General features: G+C 38.6%; 1 protein-coding gene across 1 annotated transcript in view; it reads left to right on the forward strand.

Annotated features, from left to right (window-relative positions):
• Nucleotides 1–25,128, forward strand: part of TAFA1 (TAFA chemokine like family member 1) — a 767,746-nt gene that overhangs the window by 67,514 nt on the left and 675,104 nt on the right. The window contains exon 3 of the mRNA XM_029242641.1: nt 4,585–4,735. The gene's annotated coding sequence lies outside the window, so the exon portion shown is untranslated. The remainder of the gene's footprint in view (nt 1–4,584; nt 4,736–25,128) is intronic.

The following is a 25,128-nucleotide window of genomic DNA, read 5'->3' on the forward strand; positions in this document are numbered from 1 at the left end:
TCTATATGTATAGATGACTTAGAGAGGACCATGCCAAACAGAACTCACTGTCCTTCCTGGTGAGTATAGGGGGAGATTAAGAAAGAGTTCATATGTTCAGTGAATTTGTCAGGAAATCTTGTTTGCATAAGATAAAAAGATCCTAATGACTCTTAAGATAGGCAGAATCTTCGAGCTGATGGTTTTGGAGAAGTCCTTTAAAAGAGTATAATTCTCAAGAGAGAACTTCCCAGGGGTATGGACATGCAATGTTGTCCTGGTCACCCTTGTCTGCTACCTTTGACTTCCTGACTTGTAAGACTAATGGCAGTTATGTTAAAACACAGTTCAGTCTTCTGAGGATTTCATCCATTCATCCATCCATCCATCCATTCATTCACTGAGTATACACAAGTTCAGGACTCTGAAACGTGGGGCCAGCCGGGCCATTGGTCCCCAAGCCTCAAGCTTACAGAAACCATGAACTGTGACATCTGCTCAAGCACCAATGTGCATGGGAGTAACATGAGGCCTCATCACAGATGAAATCTGGGAGGTGCAAGAATAACTAAAGAATTATACTGAAAGTATGTTCTCAACTGAATCTAAAAGCTGCTTGATTCCAAGACAATCTCTCAGAAAGCATTCAAGATGTTGTGCTGGGAAAATAGAGAAACAAATAAGGAAAGATCTCAGGAATTTACATTCTAAGGGAGGAGATTGATGTGTAAAAGTTCAGTATAATATAAGGCAGAGAGAAACTGTTGCTATGCTGGCAGTACAAGTTTTTGGCCAAGCAAGGACTCAGGAGAGTTGCAGCCCCACATTCTTGACCTCGTCTATAAGCTTTTGTCTGACAGCCTTTGGCTCCTACCACCTCTGCCTTCACCTCTGTGGTAAAATCCTTATTCTTTGTATCTTATTCTTGTCTATAAGCTTCTGTCTGACAGCCTTTGGCTCCTACCACCTCTGCCTTCACCTCTGTGGTAAATATCTTATTCTTGGTAGTTCCAGATAAGAAGAATCCCCTGGCCCAGAGATTCACGAACTTTCTTGGTTCATAGTACCTCTATGCCAAAAGAAATGCCTAACAGTTTTGTTTGTTAAGCAGCTAGGTCCAAAAACTTTAAAATGTATAATGTATTTATGTCCTAACAACTTAGTGGCCATTTGAAAAAATACATATATGTTGAATGAAAAAAAATGTTTCTTTCATTCTTACATAATCACAGTTATTTACTGATGGATGTGTGTGCCTGTAGGGCACTGCACAGCTTCTCAAATCTTGCCTTCAGATTGGACACTGACACCCTTATTTCCGGTTCCACAACAATTTTTGCAGGGCACTAGCTTTTTATCACAGCAACTTCTGAAAACCCAGCTTTGTGAAGCTAGGGTGTCCTCAGAGGAGCTGGAGCTAATGTTTTTATTAATTAATTAATTAATTTTTGGCTGCGTTGGGTCTTCGTTGATGTGCGCAGGCTTTCTCTAGTTGCGTCGAGTGGGGGCTACTCTTCATTGCGGTGCGGGGGCTTCTCATTGCTGTGGCCTCTCTTTGTTGTGGAGCATGGGCTCTAGGCGCGTGGGCTTCAGTAGTTGTGGTGTGTAGGCTCAGTAGTTGTGGCTCACAGGCTCTAGAGTGCAGGCTCAGTAGTTGTGGTGCACAGGCTCAGTTGCTCCATGGCCTGTGGGATCTTCCCGGACCAGGTCTCGAACCCATGTCCCCTGCATTGGCAGGCAGATTCCTAACCACTGCACCACAAGGGAAGTCCCTGGAGCTAATTTTGAAGCTGTGAATTACTGTAAGCTAGTAATTCATGCAGTGTGAACAGATGGGGAGTATTGCTGTGTTACTCTTACAAATTTAAAATACCCTGTAGCACTCTTATGTTTGTGGTAGTGCCCCATGCACAGTCTTGGAACCAGGACCTTAGCTGTCTTTTATCTGTTCACTCTGGTACAAGAGCCTTCCTCCTAGTGTTATCCATGGCCTCAATCCCCGTATCCTGTCAGGTTTAGACAGGGAATGCAGGGCTTTGCTAGGTCAAAATGTGGACTCAGAGAGTTGCCAGTAAACTGAATCAACATCAGTTATGTTGCATTGAACTACACCCATAGAGATGAACTATTAAATCTGGAGAGGATAACAGGATACCCCTATTACTTAAGTCTAGAAGCAACGTAGCTTGATATATTTTTATTTTTCATAATTCAGAAGCAATTGTGAGTCTTGAGGTCCTCACCATGATCATTTACTAACATGGTTCTAGTGAGTTCAATGGGCCCAGTTTATAGATTTATGTCACCAGAATGCCAGTTTTATATTCACTGTACTGAATGTTTTATTTCTCTAATTCAAGTATGAAATTGGTCTGGAGCTTCAGATGACTTTGGAATGCCTATGTTTTCTGGAAGCAATGAGGAGAAAGAGACATAAATTTGTAAGAATAAGAAATCCTGCTGAAAATGGGACCTAATAGACTTGCCAAGTTCTCTTTCAGGACAGGATGTGTGTAAAGGGATTAATGTTTCTGAAATATAAAATAAATCTGTTTTTTATTTAAGTAAATTATGTTGCCCTGTGATTCCCCATCAATGAAATTCACAGCATTCATTGGCTTAAGGGAAGGACAGGTATCACACAGGACAAAGAAGTCATTGCTGGGCTCTGAGCCTCAACGAGAATATTCTGGACTCCCTGCAGCAATGGTTCTCCAACTTTAGTGAGCATCAGAATCACCGGGAGGGTTGCTAACAGACAGATTACCGGGTCTTACTCCAGAAACCCATCCAGAGTTTCTGATTCAGGGGGTCTGGGGTGGGACTCAAGAATTTGTATTTCTGATAAGTTCCCAGGTAATACTAATGCTGCTGGTTTTGAGAACCACTCCCCTAGAGGACAATAGTTCCTGAAAGTCAAGTGTACTGAGAGGGAAAGGAGATTTATAAATTTCAGAATTTCCATTTCCATATCAAAAGCAAAGCCTGGAGTTCTAAAACTGGGACTTTACCATAAATAGATCTTAGTAGTCATCACCAGACAAGATTCGAAGTCCCTTCTGCTGCTGGAAAGAGGTGACAAAGGGGTGGGAAAGGAGACAAAGTGACAATAGAGAGACCCTCTCCCTAACACCACCTTAGAGTCTAATTTAAATGGCAAGAAGCAACAACCCTTAGTTAATGTCAGGGAATCAAATATTATCCAAAGCCCATTTTCTTGCCTTGAAAGGTGTCAGTCCTCCCATGAAAACTTTTCTGCTAGGGTGTTTCAGTACTCCCCCCATTGCTATTAGATTTTTTCCTATGCATAAAAAATTATTCTTAGGGCTTCCCTGGTGGCACAGTGGTTGGGAGTCCACCTGCCGATGCAGGGGACGTGGGTTCGTGCCCCGGTCCGGGAGGATCCCACATGCCACGGAACGGCTGGGCCCGTGGGCCATGGCCGCTGAGCCTGCGCGTCTGGAGCCTGTGCTCCACAGTGGAAGAGGCCACAACAGTGAGAGGCCCGCGTACTGCAAACAAAAAACAATTATTGTTAAATCAGTCCAAGGTACAACTTCATGAAAGTTTCATATACTTGAGCACCGAATTCACTGATGACTTGAAATAAGACATCACTCTACTGCCCAGTGAATCAGTGTTTTACAAAGCATCAAATATCTCCCTTTTTTTTGTGAACAGAAGGTTCATTCAGGACTTTTAATTGTTAAGAATCTTCCCTTTGTTTCACACTGAGGACAAAAGCTATATTCTTTTTGCAATGGGTACAACCCTGCAATGGTATTCGTTTCCTACTTGGATATGACAGATACCCTCTCAGGAACTAAACTCATTTCTGCACAATGTACTTGAGACTTGGAGAAGTAAACCACAAATTATCTCCTCTAAATAGCACTCCCCAGTTCAGAACGTGAGGCAGATAACCTCAATGTGAACTTTGCCTATGGATATTTATCTACAGCCTCCAAGTAATATGGATTTATTCTGGTAATATACAGACCATTTTGCAGATAATGTTGAAAGCAAACATTTTATTACAGATTTCTTGTAAATTACACAAGGCTGTGTTTTAATAGATTTTCCTTCCAAGCCTCAGTCTCACAACATGGGTAGTTATACAGATTTTTATTATGATCTTGAATATTGACTTTTAATTATACACTGGTTAACAAAACAAATAAAGCTGTCATTTCCATCAAGGGAGCATTAAGGATGGAGGGTATCTTTTGACATCCCACCTACTTTCCCATCCCAGCCCTACTTTTTAACATTACCCACACCAGGCATAAAAATGTAAAAATCTCACATTACTTTAAGAAGACCCTGGAGCAGTTTTTAATGATGTTTATTGCAAGGGATACATGGCTTACAGTAATGATAGTTGAAGGGCACCTTAACAACCGTATTCAAGAGTAAGAAGGGCTGTTCAAAGGGGCATAAGAGGCATTATTTCCAGCTCAATAGGAGACAGACTAGAAAACATACTTTACACTGAAGACATAAAAGGTAGACAATCCAATGAACTTCCTGACCACGAGGATATCAGGGGAAACAATTCATTAAAAAATCCAAGAACTAAACTCCACTCTTTCTGCTATATTTCAGTTCTTAAGATGGCCTTGTAGAAACTCAGCAACTGACAGCAATGGCCCAAGAGTCCTGCAGATCTGAAGTCAGCATCCAGAAATGGTGACCCTTCTAACACCACTCTCATTCGAAGGCTCAATGATCTCATCTTTGAAGATAAGAAGAGGTGGTAAGGGATATCTATTGGGCGTGTATATTTTTATATTCTGTTTCTGAGTTTGAGGAGGGTTAAAGGCTTTTGAAATTTTTTTCCCCGGCCATTCAGGCAGGAAAATAGGTCAAGAGCTCAGTAAGACCAAGGACATCAGTGGTTTATTTCTGTATGGCAGTTAACATTATCTTTAACTCTTTGTCCCCAAAATATCCTGAAATATATCCTGTTTGGAAGCGTTAGGGGTGAAGACAAATTCAGGTTATGTGAGGTCTTAATGAATGTTGGTTGTTTAATAAATCTTGGTAGGAGATATGAATTAGCGAATGAACAGATGAAATTCTGACAATGACACAATGGGATCAAATAAGTTTAATGTATTTTATTTAGAACTATGGAAAATTGGAGTAGGAAAGGAGCTCAGAAATGAATCTAATCCATTTTTTTTTACATCTTTATTGGAGTATAATTGCTTTACAATGGTGTGCCAGTTTCTGCTTTATAACAAAGTGAATCAGTTATACACATACATATGTTCCCATATCTCTTCCCTCTTGCCTCTCCCTCCCTCCCACCCTCCCTATCCCACCCCTCCAGGCGGTCACAAAGCACTGAGCTTATCTCCCTGTGCTATGTGGCTGCTTCCCACTAGCTATCTACCTTACGTTTGGTAGTGTATATATGTCCATGCCATCCTCTCGCTTTGTCACAGCTTACCTTTCCCCCTCCCCATATCCTCAAGTCCATTCTCTAGTAGGTCTGTGTCTTTATTCATGTCTTACCCCTAGGTTCTTCATGACATTTTTTTTTCTTAAATTCCATATATATGTGTTAACATACGGTATTTGTCTTTCTCTTTCTGACTTACTTCACTCTGTATGACAGACTCTAGGTCTATCCACCTCATTACAAATAGCTCAATTTCGTTTCTTTTTATGGCTGAGTAATATTCCATTGTATATATGTGCCACATCTTCTTTATCCATTCATCCGATGATGGACACTTAGGTTGTTTCCATCTCTGGGCTATTGTAAATAGAGCTGCAATGAACATTTTGGTACATGACTCTTTTTGAATTATGGTTTTCTCAGGGTATATGCCCAGTAGTGGGATTGCTGGGTCATATGGTAGTTCTATTTGTAGCTTTTTAAGGAACCTCCATACTGTTCTCCATAGTGGCTGTACCAATTCACATTCCCACCAGCAGTGCAAGAGTGTTCCCTTTTCTCCACACCTATCCAGCATTTATTGTTTCCAGATTTTTTAATGATGGCCATTCTGACCAGTGTGAGATGATATCTCATTGTAGTTTTGATTTGCATTTCTCTAATGATTAATGATGTTGGGCATTCTTTCATGTGTTTGTTGGCAGTCTGTATATCTTCTTTGGAGAAATGTCTATTTAGGTCTTCTGACCATTTTTGGATTTGTTTGGTTGTTTTTTTGTTATTGAGCTGCATGAGCTGCTTATAAATTTTGGAGATTAATCCTTTGTCAGTTGCTTCATTTGCAAATATTTTCTCCCATTCTGAGGGTTGTCTTTTGGTCTTGTTTATGGTTTCCTTTGCTGTGCAAAAGCTTTTAAGTTTCATTAGGTCCCATTTGTTTATTTTTGTTTTTATTTCCATTTCTCTAGGAGGTAGGTCAAAAAGGCTCTTGCTGTGATTTATGCCATAGAGTGTTCTGCCTATGTTTTCCTCTAAGAGTTTGATAGTTTCTGGCCTTACATTTAGGTCTTTAATCCATTTTGAGCTTATTTTTGTGTATGGTGTTAGGGATTGATCTAATCTCATACTTTTACATGTGCCTGTCCAGTTTTCCCAGCACCACTTATTGAAGAGACTGTCCATTCTCCACTGTACATTCCTGCCTCCTTTATCAAAGATAAGGTGACCGTATGTGCGTGGGTTTATCTCTGGGCTTTCTATCCTGTTCCATTGATCTATCTTTCTGTTTTTGTGCCAGTACCATACTATCTTGATTACTGTAGCTTTGTAGTATAGTCTGAAGTCAGGGAGCCTGATTCCTCCAGCTCTGTTTTTCATTCTCAAGATTGCTTTGGCTATTCGGGATCTTTTGTGTTTCCATACAAATTGTGAAATCTAATCTATTTTTTTAAATTCAGTTTTTAACGCATGGGCAATGAAATAATTTGCATTCCCCCCCCCCCTCAGAATAATATCATGAGAACTTGGAATTGAAGCCAGTTCAATGATATTTTCATTACATTATATTCTTCTGGGATGGCAATTCTGTCTGCAACTTGTGTTATGGAAAAACCTAGAGATTTTTTGTTTGTTTGCTTTTTTTTGTTTTGTTTTTGTTTTTGTTTCTTGCGGTACGCGGGCCTCTCACTGTTGTGGCCTCTGCCATTGCGGAGCACAGGCTCCGGACGCACAGGCTCAGCGGCCATGGCTCATGGGCCCAGCCGCTCCGCGGCATGTGGGATCTTCCCGGACCGGGGCACGAACCCATGTCCCCTGCATCGGTAGGCGGACTCTCAACCACTGGGCCACCAGGGAAGCCCTTGTTTGCTTTTTACTCATATACACAACAACAACAACAAGCACTGAAAAATCCCCCAAACCAGTTATTTAGCTCAATCAGCGAGCAATAGAAACTACTCTAATGTCCTGAACCATATTGCAATTCTCTATTCACTTCTTCGGCCACCATGCCAACTTTGCAAACCAAAGAACAAAAATAGGATAGTGTTAATTACTCCAAGAAATCATCACTACATAAAACAATAGTTTTATCATTATCATAAAATTTTAAAGACCCTAGCCAGTGAGAAAAGTTGTTGCTGGAAAATATCAACTACTTTAGGAGTCAATGGGCTCCTTCATATCTCATCAATTGATTGATCCCTGACTTATTGATTGAAATTGAATGTAGTCTGGGGAGTCCATGGAAAAGGGTCACTTTGAATGGAGAATACCTGTATTTGGGGAGCAAATTAAAAAATGGGGCATTTTTCTAACACAAAGGAGCTTTAAGGTTGTCTTAACACTTTTAGAGAAAGAAGCACCTGCCTGATAGAATTGCAACCTCTCTGGCCAATTATCAGGAATTCTTTTTATCGTGACGATGGAATCAACTCTCAACAAGAAATGAAAGAGCACAAGCCCACTGCGACTTGAGGAAGCTATGTTTATTTCAGAGTCTCAAGGAGCCATGTGTTGTTAAACACAATATAAAAAGTGCAATAAACTTTAGGTATAAAGGACTTTGTTGGCTATAAAATTTTATTTTACTGCTTTCCTCCTATGGCTAAACACATATGAGATCAGTAAAGTATTAAAATATTCAAGATGACAGAACATGAATCCTAATTCCAGAAATACAGCAGTGAGAATAAATGACAGGGGTAGACACAGAATGCCTATACTGTCATCTGTATAAAGTCCATCATTTCAATATGTACTTAATTTTAAAAGATATAGAGGGTAGAGTGAGCACCCTTAATTGATCATTTCCATTACTCTTCACACAGACACCAGTTGAAACTGACACTGACAACTTTGAGCTAGAATCTCCTTGTTATAGTGAGTCAAAGGCAGGCATATCAGTTGTGCTGACACACACAGTCAAGATGTTGGAGAGTTTTCCAGAGGCCCAAATTGTTTTCGTTAAGTCTGTAGGAGCTCAGAAAAATACGTACTGTTCTAAATTTCCTTGAATGTGCAGCGAGGCAAGGGTTTGTACTTTGAAATAGAAACCCCCTTATATACCGTCTAAAGAAAGCCTTTGTTGCTGAAATAAGTCTCCCTGTGGAGGATTGTAGTTTCCAGGGGAGCTATCTCTACTAATTAGACTCAAAGTTGATTTGGACATTGCAGAATTGTATTATATTCCCTCAGGATAGGAATTACTAAATAAGAGGAAGCAAAATCTTAAAAAGGAGGGAACAGTGGAGTTTCCTACTGAACCCTTGCAAAATAGGAGAATTAGAAAATTCTTTTGGATCTTCTGTCAGACTTAAAAACATGATTAGGATGGTGTCAATGGAGCTCATCATTTTTATTGCTTCTGGAGTATCCTAGTTACATTTGAACTTGATTTTTCAAGTTCCAGCTTTCTGGTATGTGCACATGTGGTTTCAGGTGGTTTTTGCTGCTTTTTTTGTTCCCCTGTATGTGTATGTGTGTGTGGGGGGTGGGCTGAGGGCAGGGGTTCTCATTGTTGTATCCTTAGTTTCTAGTGTAGTATCTGACACATAGTAGGATTTCAATCCATATATTTTAAGGGAAGGTATTTTAGAACATGTACTTTTGTCCCTTATTTATAAAAGTCATACTTATTCATTATAGAAAAATTGTAAAGGATAACAGAAATAATAGAGATAAAAGTTAAATTCACCCATAATCTAATATCTAGTGATAATTAGTATTAATGTTTTAATATGATTTCAATGACCTAATTAGTATATGTTTATGTGTACATGCACAAGTATACCTAGAAATACAGAGGCATACACATACATACATATATATACCAGACACTCACAATTAATATAAAACCAAATATTCAGTTATATATTCTTTTTTTCAACTTAACTTTAAGGAGTCGGGAGAGCTATTCCACTGAGTGGAAAATTGTTTTTAGAGTTCACAGTGTCCACTCACTAAAAACCTCTCAAACCATGGATTCCACAACCTGAGGTTGAAGAAGCTTCCCTGTGTTTGCCTTACTGGCTAGTAGTACTGTTTATTGGGCAATTACTAAGTGCCAGAAACTCTGCTAAACACTTGATTCATGGTATTCTGTTTCAATCTTCACAACAACTTTTGGAGGTAAGTGCTATTAGGCTCTTCTTTTTAAGACCTGGAGAGCAGAAGTAATTTTCTCCAGTTTACCCAATGGTAAATGGCCGAGCTGGATTTTGAACCCAAGCCTGCTAAATTCAGACCCTGAGCTGAACCCTGGGTCTTTACTGCCTTGACTGTTGCCAGGACTGTGTCATACATCTGGACATATCTTTGAGTGCTCCACCTTTTGATCCCTTGGTTCTGTTGATCCTATTTCTGAAATATCTCCTGTTTTCCAATCCCCCATCATTGCCTTAACTCATTGGTTCTCAACTAGGGACAGTCTGCCTTCCAGTGAGACATCTTCCTTTGTTGCACCTTGAAGGGGGATACTACAGGGCATCCGTTGGGTAGAGACCAGGGATGTTGCAAAACATTCTGCAATATTCAGGACAGGCTCCCACAGCAAAGAATTATCTAACCCAAAATGTTAATAGTGCCAAGGTTGAGAAACCCTGCTTTAGCTCATTTCCCCAGGCTCTCTTAAACACAAACAACCTCCCAATTAGTTTCCTTATCTTAAGGTTCATCCTCATCCAGACTGCTGCTATAGTTCTCTCTTTAAACACACATAAAATCATGCCACTCTCTTGCTCTGTTTAGCTCTGTAGCTCTGGAGGACTGCCGGGGTCCAAATACAGATACAAATAGTTCTAGACTGTATGACTTTAGGCAGGTGATTTAACCTCTCTGAACTTCAACTTCATTACTTGTAAAATAGATGAATAATAGCTAGCATCTACCTCGACAGGGTTCTTGTGAGGATTTTAACACTTCATGGCTCTCACAGTTAAGTCCTCGATAAATGTTATCCACCATTAAAAAAAATCCTTGAAGGTTTTCCACTACCTGCTGAAGAAAACCCAAACTCAACATACATTCCAGACTCCTTTACCATGGAGTCTCACTCACAGCCTCTTCTCTGGGCTGCTGGCCTGGATGACCTGTGCCCTAGTTACGTAGGACTACCTGTCATCCTCTAGATTCGTGGAAACTTGGATGTCTGTGTCTTTGCTCATGCTTCTCTGCCAGCCTGGGAAGTGCATCTCCCTCTCCTCCACCTGGAAACATCTGTCTTCTTCAAGACTCAGGTCAAACGTCACCTCTTCTGTTTAGCCTTCTCTATGAGCTAGTCATATGTACTTACTCCTTCCCTTACATGACCACAGTATTTTGGTTATTCCATCTATCAGTTTGTCCATCCATCCATCCATCCATCCATCCATCTATCTATCCATCCATTCATTGGCTGTAATACATAGTAGTTAAGATCACAAGCTCTGGAGCCAGATTTCGTTAGTTCAAGGTCAGGTTCCAGAAACAAATTTATGTAACCTTGAACAAGTTACTTGACTTTATGAAGCCCTATTTTCTTTGCCTTTAAAATAAGTGTAATAGTAATATATAGTTGATAAAGTTATTGTGAGGATTGAATGTGTGTAAACATTATGCTTGCTATGCATACACGTTAAATAAATGTTAGTTCTCATCCAACTTGTACTTGTTGAACACCAACTCTCTGGCAGGCCCTCTTCACATTGTGCCTTGAATTATAACAGGTGGTGCATGTGCCCAAATCTCTCATTAGATATAATGCTTGTTGAGGAAAGGTAATTTTAAAACAATCTCCTCTTCATACCAACACGTGAAAGAGAGGTGACAAAATCAGTATTTCTGCCAACATCTGGCCTGTGTTTCATAAAGTTGTGCTGGCCAGTATTTCTCTCTTAAGATGATATGTATGTATCTCCTGATGTGAGGAGTATTGCTGATCAAAAGGAGTCTACTATTCTCCTGCAGTGGTAGACCCCCCCCCCTCCTCCATTTCCAACCCACCTTTTAAACTGCCTCTCTGGGCATAATACAATCAAAAGAAATCTTTTCATGATTATAATAATGGACTTGAGCCTTCTCGATTGCCCTGGAGCAGGAGAGGTGATGTCAGTGACATATTCTTGTAGAAGGAACTCAGTGATTGCTTAATTTTACATGTGGAGTTTGAATGCTTTGTGTTGTGTTAAAATCCAGATTACATTCTTCTCATTAAGCAAGTGGTCCAATCTGATTAATATAATACATTTTCCTCTGTTGCCCAACATCACCAAAGGCAAGGTATTACTTAGGGAACCGCCCCCTCCCCCCAACATACACACACATAAATGCAAAATAAACAGATCTGTACAATCATTATTGAGCTAAAATAGCACTTAGAAATGTATTCTTATTGTGAAAAATGGCCACATAAGAGTTGCTGACTGTTTGTAGCCCTGTAATGTAAGTCAGATAAATTGGTACCCAGAAGTCTGACATTTCAAAAACCCAAGAATATGTTGCGTTTTTTCTGATATGCCATTTTTGTAATTCTCCCAGCTATTTTCCTTTTTCAAAAAGCAATTCTTCTGTGCCCAGGCAGTTCAATTAGAGCATTGTGAAAGTTGTCAGAATGACTTCAACATAACTACCCCTGAGCAATAAGTATAATTTTGGAGAGGAACAAGTTGTGTTCTTACCACCTTGGTGTGGGCAATGGTGTTAACTAAGTTGGAAAAAGAATGTACCATCTGCACCTTCTCCACTCAGTTAACCTGCCCAGAGAATTAGAAGCGTTCCATCTCACCTCAGAGAGGGTTCCTGTTTGGGTCAGCTCAGCATCCTTGAGCCCTTCTTTAGCCAATAGCATCCTGATTTTCCTCTCACTGTCTGCATACTAGGTGGATCCACCTTTCGGTGTTAGCACATGTCAGCAAATTCTCCCCTTGAGCATGGGCTGGCCTTAGAGGTTTACTTGTAGTGAACAGAATGCAGCGGAAATGACACTGAATGATATTTGAGACTAGGTCAGAGTCAGCAAACGTTTTGCGTAAAGGGCCAGATAGTAAATATTTTTGGCTTTTCAGGCCATACCCATTTGGTGTGTGCCACAACTATGCAGGTCTGCCATTGTAAGGGGTAGCACAAACAGGCTTGGCTGTGTTCAGATTAAGTAAAGGGTCAGATTTGATTCACAGGCCATAGTTTGCCAACCCATGTATTAGGTCATAAAAGATAATGTGACTTGTGCTGTCTCTTTGTCTCACTCCCTCTAAATAGACCTTATTTTTCTAGAGCAGTTTTAGGTTAACAGCAAAATTGAAGGGAAGGTACAGAGATTTCCCACATACCCCCAGCCCCCACACATGCAGAGCCTCCCCACCATCAACATCACCGCCAAATGGGACATTTGTTACATAACAATGATGAAACTACCTTGACACATCATAATCTCCCCAAGCTTATAGTTTACATGAGGGCTTACTCTTGGTGTTGTGCATTCTATGGGTTTGGACAAATGTATGGTCATATGTATCTCTCTTTATGGTATCGTACAGAGTAGTTTCACTGCCCTAAAAATCCTCTGTGCTCCACCTGTTCATCCCCCACTCCCCCAACACTGACATCCACTGATCTTTTTACTGTCTCCATAATTCTGTCTTCTCCAGAATGCCATATAGTTGGAATCATATAGTGTGTAGTCTTTTCAGATTGACTGCTTTCACTTAATCATATTCATTTAATATTCCTTCATGTCTTTTCACATGGCTTGACAACTCCTTTCTTTTTAGCACTGAAAAATAGTCCCTTGTCTGGATGTACTACAGTTTACTTATCCATTCACCTACTGAAGGGCAAGTTTTGGCAACTATGAATAAAGTTGCTATAAACATTTGTGTGCAAGTTTTTATGTGGATGTAAGTTTTCAGATCATTTGGGTAAATACCAAGGAGCACGGTTGCTGGATCATATGTTATGAGTATATTTAGTTTTGTAAAAAACTGGTAAACTGTTTTCCAAAGTGGTTGTATTATTTTGCATTCCCACCAGCCATAAACAAGGGTTCCCGTGGCTCCACATCCTGGCCAGGATTTGATGGTGTTAGTGTTCTGGATTTTGGCCACTCTAATAGGTGTTTAGTGTATCTTATTGTTGCTTCAGTTTGCATTTCTCTGATGATATACAATGTGGAGCACCTTTCCATATATTTATTTGCTGTCTGTATATCTTTTTTGGTATCTCACTGTCCATTCAAGCCACCATGTCCAGCCACCATGAAGCCACCATGCTGGAGAGGCCATGAAGAAAGACTACATAGAGATAGAAGGAGATGCCCAAGTAGCCCCAACTGTACAAGTCTGTTCTCACAGATTTATAAGCAGAAAGTCTTCAAGATGACTCCAGCCCAGCCAAAATCTATCTGATGGCAACTGTATTGTGAAACCCCCAGCAAGAGCAACCTAGCTGAGTGCAGTTAATCTGCAGAAATGGGAGATGATGGGATGGGCATATGACGTACTCCTGGCTTTTCACTGTGTTCCATCACCCTGCCCATATTGCTTCATATAGGGATGGACATGAATATCTGTTTGGTCCAATGAGACTCAGTTCTTTGATCTTCACACTAAGAAAGAGTGGAGGAATTCTCTTTTTGTTGTGTTTCTAACTGGATAGTATGTAAGCCTGGGGATGCTAGTGGACATTTTGACATCATGCAGGAAGACCTTGTCCACGACAAGAACCAATGAAGAAAACAGGGCAGACCAGGAGAGAGAGAGAGAAAGAGAGAGAGACAGAGAGAGAGAGAGACAGAGAGAGAGATGGTATCAATAATGGCATCTATGGGGCTATTTCTGAGGATTACCCCTGGGTATTTCAGTTATAAGAGCCAACTGCTGATTATATATATTCATAAATCATAAGTTCAGGTTGATGGATTTTTAAAAATCTGGACACAGCTATGTAACCAGCACCCAGGTCAGGAAACCAAAGTTTACAGCTTTCCCAAACCCCTGCCTCTTGCCTCCTTTCAACTCCCCAGAGATAAACATTATCTTGAATTTTAGCAGCATATATTAGTCCTTCCTCTTTTAGTGCTTTGTGGAAATGTAGTCATCTACTATGTCCTCTTTTTCATCTGACGTCTTTCATCTAGCGTTCTGCTTATGAGAGTTTTCCATGCTGTTGTGTGTAAATTTAGATTATTCATGTGCACATCTGCATAATTTTCAGCTAGTGAATATTAACACCATTTATTTAGTCTATGGTTGATGGATATTTCCAGTTTTTGTCTATCATGAATAGCAATACAATGAATATTCTTGGACATGGTTTTTGCTGAATATATGCCCATGTACACGCACTACTGGGTGTGTACCTCACAGTGAAACTCCTGGGTCATAGGGGACGCCTACGTTAGGCTTCGTTAGATAGTACCAAATCATTTTCCTAAGTGGATCTTGCTCCAGCAATGTAGAAGAGTTCTGATCACCCCATTTTCTCATCAGCCCTGAGTAACTTCCATCTTATTCATTTTAATTATTCTGCTAGGGATGGTGCAGGATTGCACTGTGATCTTAATTTACATTTTCCAGATGAGTCAGGAAGTTGAGTGCTTTTTATTTATGTTCATTGACCATTTTGACATCTTTTCTGATGAAGTGTCCAAGTCTTTTGCCCATTTTTCTATTGGCTTATCTCTCTTTTTCTCGTTGATTTTTAGGAGTTGTTTATATATTTCAAATGTTATTTGTTTTGAGGAAATGTAGGTATGTCAATAAGTTTTTAATTGTGTGTTTGAATTGGGATTTTGTCACTTAAAACTTTGGCTTTTTAAAGAACATGGCTTGGCTGAGATGCTCAGTTTTTGTTTTTTTTCTTCATTTATTTATTTTTAAAAATATCTTTATTGGAGTATAATTGCTTTACAATGTTGTGTCAGTTTCTGCTGTATAACAAAGTGAGTCAGCTGTATGTATACATATATCCCCATATCCCCTCCCTCTTGCGTCTCCCTCCACCCTCCCTATCCCACCCCTCTAGGTGGCCACAAAGCACGGAGCTGATCTCCCTGTGCTATGGAGAGGCTCAGTTTGGACTCCAGGGCAGTAGTACACTCGCTTTTCCATAAGCGGAAGGCCCAGATGTTATGGTTTAGTTGAACAGCGAATTCCTCTGATTCTCCCAAGTAGGACCTTGTTATGAACTACAAGTTCATCCGGCAAGCACATAGAGTGACAAGTCGTGTCCCCTTCTCTGCTGAAATAGGCGAGTTAGAGAAGAAGGGATGTTTAATTCGAAATGGACTGCATGGATGAATTCCCTGCATTTTCTATCCTCTCAATTTGTCTTTCTCTATTTGTCTTTCAAAGGAGGTTGCACTAGGATGCACTGCATTGTCACACATTGCTCCCATGTGCACCAGACTCTCTGATGACCCTCAGGTCGGTTCTTAATGATCTTTTAGAAGCCCAGACAAGGAAACCAATGCATTACTGATTCCAATTGTGAAAAAGCAGGTAGTGGGACTTCTAGGCTTTCAGATTCTTCAGGGAATTGCCTAACCTCAGAAACTCTCAAATTCTTCCTTTCTTCCATGCCATTAGCAACAATATATAAATCAAACACAATGCTTATCATCAGTGGGAGAAAATGTCTTTTCCATTCTCCTCTGAAACCTACCTTCACCTCCAGGTAAAACATAGAAATGTGGATTTTTGAGCCTTTTTCTCCCTGTGTGGCCTTGACATTAATTCACCCTTGAAGTTCATGCTGGTAGAAGAGTCAAGTAGCAATTTAAAAAATAGTTACCTAGGAGACTAGGAAAAAATAGAAATTGACAAATCATTTAAAGTGGCAAATCTAAAATAAACATGCATCAATAAATAAGACCACATCTACCTCAGGATTTTTAATATACTTAACTCTAGAAATGAGATATACTGAAGAATCAAGAGATCACATATGCACAGGAAGTATTTTATTAAGCACTTTGCTGACTTGCAAATAGATTTTATATAAATAATAAAAACACTGGTCACTGCCTACAAATAGTTAAACTTGAATTTGCTGTCCACGAAAGTGAATCAGTGAGGGAGCAGTGACTTTTAACCTATAAGCATGGAAATCTAGTTCAGTTCTCCTTCTCAACATGTTTCCATCAGGTCACATGTTTTCGCATGTGATATGACTGGTATCCTGGAGGAAGTGAGGCTCAAAGGATTAAGAGATAAATATTCATTCTGCCTTACCCATCTTTCTCAACAAACAGACTGGTAAATAATTGCATCAATCTCTTAAGGTTGACACAGCCCCAGGAGGTCAACATTGCTCCTGTGGTTATATTGATACTTCCTGTCGTCTATCAGGTGTGCTGAAGCGCCTTGCCTTTACCTTGGTAAAAGGAAAACAAGATGATCAGACTGCAAAACCCGTCGACTTTGATATCTGATAATGTCTAGACAGTTGACAGCCCCGCCTCTTAGGACAGTAGTCAATTGTTTTGCATCAATAATTTGGTATGAGGGCATTTTCGAGATGCTACACTTTCCTGACATCCCTTGCTGTGCCAAACATCTATCTTTCCTCATTCATTATGGCCGGGTAACTCAGTGGACTTAGTAACACTTCGTTTAATTAAAGTTTCTCAAGGAAGAACCAAGAGGGCTCATTACCTTAAAATACTACCTGTGGACAAAGTAGGAAAAATGTTTGCTAAATTTTAAGCATCTAATATAGTTACCCAATGTGTATTTGTTGTAATAGAATTTGAAAGCAGTCGTATCATCTGAATTTGGATGCCAGTTTTTAAAAACCTAGTATCATTCAAATTTATGATTAAGGGAAGAATGCAAGCTGGTATGGTAAATAATTTTGGGGGGAAATGAGAAAAAAGTGAAGTGGCAAAATAGCAATAAAAGAGTCAGAGGTTAATGACTGACAAAAATCATAGTAACACTGCCATGCATATATTTGTATAAACATTGATTTGTGTCAGTTTTACATACAGACTAACCCTGTGGCATTATATTGAGTGAATCCTATTATACCCATTATAGAAAAGGAGACATTGGATGATTTGACTAAATTCTTTTTAACAGCGGAGCTAGGCCTAGAATTGGAATCTCTAACTTCTTATCTGTTTAAATAGGCAATAAAAACATCTCAGAACAAAAACAAAACCTCTAGAGAATTGAAATTGGCTTTGGGAAACAAAGTTATCATTTGTTTCATTTCTAGTAAATTGATATTATTGCCTAGAGCTACTGTTTGTTTTGCTTTTACTCTAGACACTGCTAGTTACTCCATTTGAAATACATAACGACTCTATGATGTAGGAATTATCATACCCATTTTCCAGGTAATTTGTCAAAAGTTACGTAAGATGACCACCAGAGAAAACATTACTAATATCCTACGAAAAAACACATAAACTAACAACAACAGTACCCTGTAGAACCTAGTGCCAAGACCTTGGTTTCTAATGCCATTCTCCAAAAAAACAGGAACAAGAGTTTCTTAGAAGAATGGCTGATTCTAGGACTGGGACAGGAAGTAAATAAGATGAGCCTGAAACATGAGTCAGGAAGTAAAGAAGTGCTCTGAAAAATGAAAAAACAAACAAACAAACAACCCCACAGTGATGGGGGTGTGTCAAAGGGACACAGAAGTGAAATGAAAGAGCTCCCAATGGCCAAAACTGGAACAATTTGAGCAACAAAATGAAGTGATACTGGATTATAATTCAAAGTATAAAATAAATATCCGTGAGTCCATACCAATATAAATAAAGGATCAAATAAATAAATTGGAGAGAATAGAAAAATCTCCTGTGTAGAAAATTACAAATATTTTATGCAGACACTCTGCCTCAAGGAAGTGGAATATAACTTCCCACTCTTTAAGTGTGGGTTGTGCACAGTGACTTGCTTCCAAAGAGGACAGTATAAAGGAGAGTAACACAGTGGAGAAACCTGACAAGCACTACCTCAGCCAAGTGACACAGGTCAACATCATCAGTAATAAGTCATGTTGATGGCACGTACCCTTGATATGATGTGATGAGAATGGCTCCTTATCTCTGTGGTCTTTCTTCCAAAAACCCTGTAGCTACAGTCTAATAATGAGAAATTCACCAGACAAAACCCAATAGAGGAACATTCTAAAAACACTTGAATAATACTCCTCAAAACACCCAAGGTCATTATAAACTCGGCTGAGAAATTGTCCCAGCTAAGAGAAGCCTAACTCTTTAGAATCTTTAGACATGACAGCTACATGTAATATGGTATCTGAGATGGGATCCTAGCACAGAAAAACAATATTAGGTGAAAACTAAGGAAATCTGAATAAAGTATGGGATTTAGTTAATAATAACATCAATTTGTGGTGTTCATAATACAACATAACACGTTTATAACACAATTTGTTCATTAATTGTAACAAACATACCATGCTGATATAAGATATTAACAATAGAGCAAGGATATGCAATATATAAGAACTTTGTACTATCTTAGTAACTTTTCCATAAATCTATTCTATAATGAAAATTTTATTTTAAAAAAACCTCTATAACCTTGAAATAAAAAGTGGGGGAAAGTGGGGAAAGCAAACCAGTCAGAAGAAAATGTATTTATTTACCAACTAATCAGTTCATCTGTTCATTTGTTTGTTTATTCATTGATATCCTTAATTGTTCAACAAATACTCTTTCATGTCTATTTTGTGGTAGCATAGTCGGGGGTTGTAATGATTCTTCAGCTCTACAGGGGTCATCTAGTGACTGGCACAGCCCTGGGGAGAAGTTGTATAGCATGTTGGGTAGTCCAAAATTCTAGGTCAGCTCAATACACTGATGACATTTGGTAATATCCATAAAAGAAAGGAGAGAAGTATTAGAGGGGGAGGTGGCTACTCGAAGATTACTGTGGATGGAGAATTTCCCGTAACTGGAGTCTGATTATAGATGATATTGCGTACACTGGTCCAGTGAAAATTACTTTGCTTTTCCAATTACTTTTTCTTCCAATGCACCATTGTGTTACTCAGAGCTTACAATGACTACCCGTTTCTGTTTGACTATGGCACTGTCGTTTTCTGAGAGTAGCAAATAAAGCCATTTTATGAAGCTCACCACTTTGGGCCTGCAACATAATTCAACAGAAGTTGGTCTCACTTCTTAAGTCCCATTCTGTAAAAGAAATGATTGAATTATACTCATGGTCATTTTGGCCTTTCACCAGGAGTATACTCTGATTGTCAAACTTATTTTCTAATTGAAAAATATATTGAACACAAAAAATGAAGTTCTTGAAGCATTTGGACACTGATTTGCTTTGTAGTGACCACTGCAATGTTGAGGAAAGCTAACTAGAAATAGAAATACACCCTCAACTTGATGATCTAATGACTACCCTCCAAGCCTCCAGACATAACACATAGCATAAATCTGTGTTTTCTGAAAATATCGCATTGGATTCTTGAGGATTTCAGCAAGGAAATTATCTCCAGTATAAAATCTATATGAGATGTATGGAACTCTCTACAAGGAATATTGGATTATTACACTCTGTAGCTTTGAAAACCATCTTTCTTGGATGGTAGCAGAAAGCTTCAATATACTTGCATGAATTATAGATGATACTTAGTACTCTTGTTAAAGTAGCTACAGGATGCTTTTCTAAGACCCTTCAGCCTATGGATGTTATTATGCATCTGTCACAACAAAGATTTGCCTTTGGAGATACTTTAGTATTCTAGACATTTTTCAATAAATTGAACATAGTACTTGAAGACTGCTCTTTTCCTCCTTTGCTTTTTTTTCTTTTAATTCTGAGAATAGTACAGACATGTATTTAACCTAGAAATGAAGTCATGGCTTTTAAACAATTAGCCCCAAAGAGGAATTGATTTCAAAGAAAGTCTGTCTGTGAAGGGGTGAGAGACAAAACCAACATTGATTCTGGAGTACAGCTTCTTAATAGTTCAGACTTATAGGTGCCTAAAAATGAACAGCTTGTCAGTAGAGAAATGGGATAGCATACAGATCAGAGGCCCCAAAGCAACATTCTCCTTTTCAAAGACATACTGCTGGCTTAGTTCAAATGCTTTTCCATACGTTTTTTGATGTTCTCTCTAAACACTCACTGTACACATTACCGACATGAATGCTTATCATTTCAGCAATTTGCCTTAGTAACACACTAAATAAATAAATAGTCACTTAGGTTTTAAGAAGTACTTGTTGTTTAAAAGCCAGTGGAATGAAATCAGACTCCTGAGTATTTAAAGTGGAGATATAGTCAACTGGAAAAAAAAAAACCAAAACGGTATTTTATATTTTAATTCTTATTCCTTTTTACTCTAGCAAAAAGTAATTTTTAATACCTTAAAATGGTTTTCTCATTAATTATAAGTTAGTAGAGTCTTCAAAGAAGGGGACCAAATGAATGTGTATGATATTGGATCATGTAGATTTATTTTTTTTCAACAAGATAAATATTAATACAAAGTGCACTAGATTTGCAGTCTTACCACCTTATATTGTTTTAAAATTATAGACTAAAATTACACCTTGGTGGTATGCAGAGCCAGGGCCAGTGGACAATGAGTCCATAGGATCCTAGAGATTCTGGTTTCTTCTCTGGGCTTAACTTTTCTGAAATTCAGCTTTCTCATTTGTAATAAATTTTTAGTAGATTTATAGTGCATGATTTAATATTAGAATAATGGAGTTAAAAGTGACCTGAGGGTAATTCCAGGGTCACCCTCACTAAGTCTTACAAAAAAGCGACAGCTTTGTGAATTAGAATTAGAAAAACACAAAAAAGATTCCAAAAATAATAAAAAAATGAGTGCTCTAAAAATGTAGCACATGGAGTTCCAGTTTCAGCTCCAACATGTAAAGTGCTTGGCGGTCACTACCAATCACTCTCATCCTTTCAACAATGATAAAAAAAAGCTAAACAAACCAACTAAATCAATGAGTTTTCTTAGCTGCATCAGAGAACTGAGGCCATGGGGCAAACCACCATCTGAAAATCTGGTGATACAGAGGAATACAGTGAATCTCAGTCAAGATCAACTTACCTGGAGCAGAAGACACTAGAGCCACAAACTTGTAGGAATGAATTGCTGAAGACTGAGCGTGGACTAACTTGAGAGTAAGAAACTTTCAAGGGCACAGTCTTAAGGGAGCCCTCATACTCTCATGAGTTTGACCTTCAGGAAGCCCACCAGATTTCCATGGTAATGATCCTAGGAAACCCCTCATGTTTTGGTCAGGTGGAGAAGAAAAGTTACCCTTTTGAAATTCTTTCAGGGCATTCTCCATAAGAAAGGCTTATTCTTCAAGGGAAACATCTTTATCAGAGCTTTATTTGACTTGGGGAAAGGGCTATTAGCCAACCCTAGGCCCCTCTAGTCTTCCTGTGTCACCTAAAGGAAGAAAGAAAAAGGCTAAGAAATACTTCAGAAGGTCACAACCCAGGGACTCAGGCCCATTAAAAGACTGGGATTTAATGATAAGATTGTAGAATGCCTCCCCTCACCCACACACACCTTACCACCACATCAACAGGGCTCCAGAATAAGAACAGTGGATTACAACAAAAAAAAGCTACAGGACACAGACTCTATTTAAGGAGGAGTTCTTAGGAAAATCCAACATTGGAAGAAGCTAACAAGAACGCCAGAGGAAACTGAAGCATCTGGTATGCATGGCTGTAGAAAATACTAAGCATAACCCAGTTTCTAGACAGGTTAACATAAAACCACACACTAAAGACCTCTTTGTCTCAGTTCCCATTGCCTGATATATCACAATTGACTTTCAAGAAAAACTTATAAGGAATGTTAAAAATTGAGAAGCAAGACAATCTGAAGACACAAATCTCTCTTCAGAACTAAAGTTACATATGACAGAACTTGAAATAATTCAATAGGGAATTTAAAATAACTATGATTAATTACATTAACAGCTCTAATGTAAAAAGTAGACAGTATGCAAGAACATATGAGTAATGTAAACAGAGAGATGAAAACTCTAAGAAAGAATCAAAGGAAATGATAGAAATAAAAAATACTGTAACAGAAATGAAGAATACTTTTGATGATGTCATCAGTAGCCTGGACACAGGTAAGAAAAGAATCAGTAAAATTGAAGCTATGTCAATAGAAACTTTACAAACTTAAATACAAACTTAAAAATGAATGGAGGGGGCTTCCCTGGTGGCGCAGTGGTTAAGAATCTGCCTGCCAATGTGGGGGACACGTGTTCGAGCCTTGGTCTGGGAAGATCCCACATGCAGGGGAGCAAGTAAGCCCGTGTGCTACAGCTACCGAGCCTGTGCTCTAGAGCCCACGTGCCACAACTACTGAAGCCCCCATGCTTACAGCCCATGCTCCACAGTGAGAGAGGCTACCGTGATGAGACGCTCACACACTGCAACGAAGAGTAGCCCCCACTCGCCACAACTAGAGAAAGCCCGTGCGCAGCAATGAAGACCCAATGCAGCCAAAATAAACAAATAAATAAATAAATTTATAAAAAAAAAATGAATGGAGGGACTTCCCTGGTGGTCCAGTGGTTAAGCCTTCACCTTCCAATGCAGGGGGTGCGGGTTCAGTCCCTAGTTGGGGAGCTAAGATCCCGCATGCCTCGTTGCCAAAAAACCAAAGCATAAAGCAGGAGCAATATTGTAACAAATTCCATAAAGCCTTTAAAAATGGTCTACATCAAAAATAACTTTGAAAAAAACGAATGGAAAAAAACCACCCCAGAATATCCAAGAATTGTAGGGCAATTGCAAAAGATATAACATATGCATAATTGGAATACAAGATGGAGAAAAAAGAGAAAATGGAGCAGAAGAAATTGTTAGTGATAATGGCCAAGAGATTTACAAAATTAATGACAGATACCAAACCACAGATCCAGAATTCTGAAAACAACAAGCAGGATAAATACCAAAAATCTAAATGTAAGTGTGTCGTATTCAAACTGGAGAAAATCCAAGACAAAGAGATGGTCTTGAAAGAAGCTGCAAGGGGTTTAAAATCTTACCTGTAGAGGAATAATGCTAAGAATTACGTCAGACTTCTTGTCAAAAACCTCAAAACCATGCAAGGAAGTAGAGAATGGAATAAAATATATAAATTGTTGAAAGAAAAAAATCCCACTAACCTAGTATTCTATATCCATCAAAATTGTTCTTTAAAAGTGAAGGATATATAAAGATTTTCTTAGATAAAGAAACATTGAGTGAAACTGCTGCTGATACACATACCCTGCTAGAAATGTTAAGAGAAGTTTTCAGAAAGAAAGAAAATGATATTAGTCAGAAACTTGGATCTACATAAAGAAAGGAAGAGCACTGGAGAGAGAATGCTTGAAAGTGAAATAATAGCATATAGATAAGTGAAGTAAATGACAGCAATGTTACAAGGGACTGGAGGGAGGAAGTGAGAGTACTCATTATAAGGTACCTGCTCTACCCAGGAAGCATTATAGTGTTCATTGGATGTGGTTAGTTGTAAAGGTATATTGCAAACTATAGGGCAACCACTAACACATTAAAGAAGGAAATATAATTGATATGATAAGAGGTGAGACTAAATGTAATCATATAAACTATGCTCAATTAAAGACATTCTACTCAACACCCTACTGGAAGTCCTAGCTAGTGAAAACCAAACAAACAAAAAAGGAAATAAAAGGTACACAGGTTGGGAATGAAAAAGAAAAATGCTGTCTTTGTTTGCAGATGACATGTGAACACGTCTAGTTAGAGAATCCCAAAGAATCAACCAAAAAACTCCTGGAAGTAATAAGTGATTATAGCAGGGTACAAGGTTAACATAAAGAAGTCGTTTGTCTTTCTATATACCAGCAATGAACAACTGACAATTGAAATTCAGAACACTATACAACTTATATTTGTACCCAAAAAAGAAAAGAAAAACACTTAGATAGAAATGTAACAATATATATTTGAGATCTATACTATATATGGACAACTAAAACTCTGAGGAAAGAAGTCAAGGAAGATGGAAGTTAAAGAAATATTCCATGTTCATGCACAGGGAGATTCAGTATTACTGAGAAATCGCTTCTTCACAAATGTATCAATAGATTCAGTATAATCTCAATCAAACGCCGGCAAGCTATTTTGTGGATATTGGCAAACTGATTCTGAAGTTTGTATGGAAATGTGAAAGACCCAGAATAGCTAACACAATGCTAAAGCAAAAAAGGACAAAATTGGAGAACTGACATTACCTGACTTTAGATTGTACTCTAAAGGTACCGAATAAAGACAGTGTGATGTTGATGAAAGAATAGATAAGTAGATCAATGGCACAGAATAGAGAGCCCAGAGAGGGACCCAAAACAAATGCAGTCGTGATTGTCGACAAGGAGCAAAGGCAATTCAATTGAGAAAGACTAGTCTTTCCAAGAAATGGTCTTTGAAAACTAGGACATCCATATGCAATAAACAAATAAATAAGAACGTAGGTACAGACCTTACATTTTTCACAAAAACTAACTCAAATGGATTATAATTCTAAATGTAAAACAAAAAGTGTAAAATTTCTAGAAGATAGCATAGGAGAAAATCTAGGTGACCTTGGCTTTGGCAGTGAGATTTTAGATATAATATCAAAATCATGATCCATTAAAAAATTGTTAACTTGAATTTTATTAAATTAAAAAAATACTTATCTGTAATAGACCTTTTTTGAGTTAATGAAAAGACAAGCTACAGACTGGGAGAAAACATTTGGAA

Source organism: Monodon monoceros, unplaced genomic scaffold (genome assembly GCF_005190385.1).
Source record: "Monodon monoceros isolate NGI ecotype Baffin Bay Population unplaced genomic scaffold, NGI_Narwhal_1 Super_Scaffold_3, whole genome shotgun sequence".
Taxonomy (NCBI): Eukaryota; Metazoa; Chordata; class Mammalia; order Artiodactyla; family Monodontidae; genus Monodon; species Monodon monoceros.